The 6,000-nt window shown below is 41.5% G+C and overlaps 3 annotated features.

The window, feature by feature from the left end:
* Positions 1–2,750: part of a mobile genetic element that runs on past the window's edge.
* A 204-nt stretch (positions 2,751–2,954) lies between these two features.
* Positions 2,955–3,344: a mobile genetic element.
* A 797-nt stretch (positions 3,345–4,141) lies between these two features.
* Positions 4,142–4,254: a mobile genetic element.
* Positions 4,255–6,000: the final 1,746 nt, after the last annotated feature.

The raw sequence follows: 6,000 nt of genomic DNA on the forward strand, positions 1-6,000 counted from the left end.
GCTTGAAATGGATGATACCAGCGAAAATAGCCAGGAGCTCGCGATCATACGTGCTGTAGCCTTGCTCTGCCGGAGATAGTTTCCTCGAGAAAAACCCGATGGGACGCCAAATGTTGCCGACTAGTTGTTCGAGAGCAGCACCGATCGCTGTATCGGAGGCGTCCGTTTTAAGGGCGAGGTGAGCCGATGGGGAAAGGAACGAAGAGCACGTGGCACGTAAAATTCCTTGCTTGCAGGCCTGGAATGCACTCTCCGCAGGGCCGGTCCAGGCTATTTCGCGCTTGTCATTTTTGGTTGCGCCTTTTAGGTAGTCTGTGAGCGGGATTTGAGCCTGAGCTGCGTTTGGGATGAGATGTCGGTAATAGTTGACCATTCCCAAAAACCGGCGCAATTCCATGATAGTTTGAGGCTTGGGAAAATTGTTGATTGCTTGCGTGCGCTCAACAGGGGGCTTGAATCCGCTCGCGTTGACTTGGAACCCTCAGAAAATAACCTCACTTTTACCAAATTGGCACTTTTTAGGGTTAATTTGGAGGTGGTTCCTCTGCAAAATCTCAAAGATTGTCTGGAGGTGCTTCAAATGCTCCTCATCCTACGAATGGAATGCCACGAAGCAGGTTGTCCATGTGGCGCTGGAAGGTTTGCGCCTCATTGCGGAGTCCGGGTGGCATGCCGACAAACTCGAAAAGGCCGAACGGTGTAGTGACGGCTGTTTTCGGAATATCATCTGGAGCGACTGGGATCTGGTGGTAGGCACGCACCAAATCGATTGTGGAGAAAACCGAGCATCCATGCAGACGTTGAAGAATGTCTTCCCCATGGGGAATCGGATAACGATCTGGAATAGTGGACGCATTAAGTTTGCGATAATCCCCAGTAGTACGCCATTCGTTGCTCCCCTTGGGGACCAAATGAATAGGACTGGCCCATTGACTGCTGGAGGGACGAATCACTCCTTGCTGGAGTAGGAGATCGAAATCTCGGCGTGCCGCTTTTAATTTTTCGCCTGTAAGCCGTCTTGGCTTGTCGAAAACAGGTGGGCCAGTTGTTTGAATGCAATGCGCAACCTCGTTATGAATGCGGGTTGCTAAAGGCACATTAGGACGTGTGATCTGCACAAAGCGACTAAGAAGATTGGAGTACGGGCGATCTATTCCACTGGAACTTTGCACGTTGATTGTAGAAACGTTGTAGAGTTTTGCTTCTGCAACTTCTCCTTTGGTCGAAACAGCTTTTGAGGGATCCATAAGGCGTTTACCCTTGAGGTCGAGGATGAGGCCGTGGTGCGTGAGGAAATCTGCTCCGATGATTGCTGATTGGACGTTCGCAACGACGAACGACCAGGTGAAGTTACGCCGTAAGTTGAGACCAAAAGTTAGATTTAGCGTGCCGTAGGTATCAATTATAGACGTGTTGGCCGCGTAGAGTTTGAAGTCGTCTTTGCGACGATGCGATCCCTTGATTTTCGAAACAGGTATAAGTGAGATGACTGATCCGGAGTCGATAAGGAATTTTATGTGGGTATTACGATCGATTATGTGAAGTCGGTACTCCTTTGAGAGGCGAGTGCTTGGAGGTCTGCTGTCACCAGTCGCCTGAACAGGTGACAGCTTCTTTAGTTTCCCTGCTGTGGCACCCAGGCACAGGGCGAGGAGCATTTTCGTGCATTAGGTCCGAATTTGGCATGATAAAAGCAGACACGTGGTGCTCGGAGTTGCTGCTGGTTGCGATCGGCTGAGCGAGGCTGGGAGGCTGCATGTTCTGCAGAAGAGTTAAAGAGGCCTTGATGGCAGCGATGTCGCGTTTCAAGTCGTCCACGACACTTGTGCCAGCAGCCGGCGCGTATTCGCGGGTGTTACCTCTGAATTGTGCCGAGGAGGACCCAGCAGCCATGACAAAAGAACCCGATTCCTCTTCCATGAGATCGTCAGCGAGTGCAGTTTGCTCTTCCAAAGTTGCTGAGCGTAGGAGCTTCAAGCCCCGTTGTACGTGCTGCGGTAGCTGAGAGAGCCAGCGGACTCGCAAGGCGTCTGCAGACGCGCGACCATCAGCAAGTGTTGTCATTTGCCGAAGGAGCTGCGAGGGCTTCTTGTCCCCAAGGTCAAGCTCCAGTAAAGCGCGCTGCAACTGTCTGTCCGGCGATTCCGTAAATCGCTTGATAATAATCTCCTTCAGGTGCTCGTATTTGTTTACTTCCGAGGGTTGCGCCAGAACATCAGATACTTCAGTCATTATATCAGCATCCAAAGCACTGATTAAATGGTAGTAGCGCGTGTTATCTGAAGAAATGCGGCTGCATTGAAATTGCGCTTCGATCTGCACAAACCATAACCGCACATTTTGCTTCCAAAATGGCGGTAGCTTGATGGTGGCAACCGACTCGACGACAGGAATAACGGTGCCTGCGCTGTTGCCGCGTTGAATTTCACCAGAGTCAGGCGAAGTGGGCGGTGCAGGCAAACAATCTCCGGTGTTCTGCATTTTGCTTATTGCGGGGTCACCAATATAGTAACTTATGTAGTTACCGCTTTATTTAATTACTAAGTACAATATCTTGTTGTTTTATGCCGTAAGCTTGTTGCGCGCGGAGCTGAAGTTTTTAGTGTGTCCAGTCTGACGATATCAGAAGATATCGTCCTCCAGGAAAGGTCTTGGCGTTAGTACCTGTTTTCGCCGTGATGCCAGACCGGGCTTCAGTCTGGGCGCCACAAAGTGAAGGGCATATTTTTTCAAATTTCCAATGCATGAGCCTTCCGACCTAGTCGGAAGTTCGGGCCGTTTCAAGGGAAAGAACTTTTACGAAGTGCTTCTTTTTCCACCGAACAACGAAACATTTTTTTCCACATTGAAGAAGCTCGGTAAAAGCATTCAACGGGAGGCTTCCTTAAATTGATTCCACTATAAGGCATTTTTAAATAAGTTAATAATAAGAAAACAGAAGAGAATGAGAAATCCCCGACTACTAGATACCCGTTACTCATCTAGTGTGAATGCCAACGCGAAATTTCATCATATTTTTGGAATATCGATAGACATTGGGGAATGAAATGAGAAAGAATTTGAAAATGGTTCAAAAGTGTGGGCGTGACCGTTTTGGCGGCCTTCGGGCGTTAGGGTAAATCGATAGAAGTTTACACGATTAATAAAATTACGAAAAAATATTCAACAATTTTTAACATAATGTGGTTGTAGCAAATTTGGGCGGCTTAAGGGCGTTAGAGTGGGAGTGGTAAAAAGTTTTTTGGCAAATCGATAGAAATTTACAAGACTAATAAAATTATGACAAATTATCAAAAAATGTGGGCGTGGCAGTCTTGTGCGGTTTGTGGGCGTGGCAGCATGGCCCAACAAACTCGACTTGGTGTCTGTGACTCTAGATTTTGTATTATATTATTATTATATTATATTATTATATTATTATATTATTATATTATTATATTATTATATTATTATATTATTATATTATTATATTATTATATTATTATATTATTATATTATTATATTATTATATTATTATATTATTATATTATTATATTATTATATTATTATATTATTATATTATTATATTATTATATTATTATATTATTATATTATTATATTATTATATTATTATATTATTATATTATTATATTATTATATTATTATATTATTATATTATTATATTATTATATTATTATATTATTATATTATTATATTATTATATTATTATATTATTATATTATTATATTATTATATTATTATATTATTATATTATTATATTATTATATTATTATATTATTATATTATTATATTATTATATTATTATATTATTATATTATTATATTATTATATTATTATATTATTATATTATTATATTATTATATTATTATATTATTATATTATTATATTATTATATTATTATATTATTATATTATTATATTATTATATTATTATATTATTATATTATTATATTATTATATTATTATATTATTATATTATTACATTATTAAAGTATTGTATTATTGTATTAATATATATTATTATATTTTATACTGTTATATTTGTATATTATTATAATATATTACTTTTACAATGTCCTCATTTTAAAATGGTGAATACGAAGATGCTATTCCTGTTACTTGTAGAGTAAAGTGAAAAAATCTTTTATATTTATCTATCGATATCTCAGAAAAATTATGAAATTTCGCGTTCTCATTCACACTAGCTGAGTAACGGGTATGTGATAGTCGAGGAACTCGTTTACAGCATTCTCTCATGTCTTATGTTGCTACTCTTACTCTTATTAATTATTCACAATACAGTTTTAGATATATTGTCTTGCAAAACATAAACATAATAAATCAACACTGATTATGACAATTACTACTGACACTGAAATTTATAGACTTGTAATTAAATAAAATAAAAGATTAAATATTTTTTGAACCGGGTCTTTTTTATATATTTTGGGAACATATCAGGGAATTATTAATTATAGTCTCACGGCCGGCAAGAAGGTATGGTAACTTACCTATGTGGCAGCACTTCCACTCGACAAAGAATTATTCCGAAAGGACTTCCGGAGTACTTCCACTTTCGACTGGGATAGTGTGCACACATACTGTGTTTGGCTGTTATTCTATGCGTACAAGAGAGCTGCTCCGATCTCTACGCACTTTGCGACCTCTTCTAGGAGCCAGGTGCTCCCAGACATAGAATGAAAGTTCAAAAACTAAAGCGTATTGGCATCTGGTTAAGCGGCTTTACTTAGACAAGGGTCTTCTCGTGGTTACGACCAAAACGGCGGATGCCGCCTTAGTGGTGCAGCGCCCTCTTATAGAAGAAGGCTTATTCAGCACCCATAACTCCACCACTGGTGGACATTTCGGAATCGAAAAGACAGTGGCTACGCTTAAGAGATCCTACTTTCGGATCAGGCAAACCGCTGATGTGATGCAGTGTTAGAAAAGGACTTACCCAATGTACCGTTAGCCAACTACAGCCCACAGTTCTATGTGCTCCGTTTGAAAGACTTGCGATTGACATATTGGGTCTTTTGCCTACTACAGTGCTCGGGAACCGAAATGTAGCTTTGTTACTTCGTCAAATGACCGATGTGTATAGCTCTGCCTCACCGAACAGCTCGTCTACTCGGATCAAGGCCGTAACTTTCAGTCAGTAGTATTTCAAGCTTGTCTCCGCCTGCTCAACGTAAAAATGACGACGCCGCTACACCCCCAATCAGATGGAATGGTTAAGATCGCTGTTGATGCTGGGACAAGAACTCCGACTCACAAGCAAGCTTGCTCCCGGCCGAACTTTCCTCGTATCCAAATGCCTGCTGGATACGATGGGTAAGATCTTTAAAAAGGTGATTGCGGCGAGGCTCGACGAAGCAAAAGCGGCTGCAGGGGTACTTTCTCCAAACCGGATTTCGGAAAGGATTGTCGACGCTGGACGCGATCTCCACGGTTACCAACACTGCTGCCAGAGCCATTTCAGGTTCCAAGTGGAAGGGTGGTACGAAGAAGTAACGCCTGGTGGTAAGGATGGACATCTGTAACGCGTTCAACGCGGTTGACTGGGCAAGGACGCTGGAGTCACTAAGGGCCTTTAAAGGCATCTACCTCAGCACTCGCGTGCTTGTCATCGAATCGTCATTGGGCTCCAGAGAGGTCACGGGACCGATGTTCTGGAACACCACGTACAATAGTGTTCTAAGCCTTGCTCTTCCGGAAAGCACAAAGATCGTGGGCCTCGCAAACACAGCTATCAAGGATGTCGAAGCATGTCTAGCTGTGGCCGGCCTGGAGTTGGCCTCTCAAAAAACGGTAGCTGTCCTCATCTCGAGCAGGAAGCTGGTGGAGGCAGCACGCATCCAAGTTGGGAGTACCACAGTGACATGAATTAAAAATTTTAAATGAATTTAAAATATTAACACAAAACAAAATATAAAGCCTACATTTATAATACCACCTAATAAAACTAATTGAAGCAGCTCTAAGACTCCCGATGCTAAAA

The sequence above is a fragment of the Drosophila melanogaster genome, chromosome 4, assembly GCF_000001215.4.
Source record: "Drosophila melanogaster chromosome 4".
NCBI lineage: Eukaryota > Metazoa > Arthropoda > Insecta > Diptera > Drosophilidae > Drosophila > Drosophila melanogaster.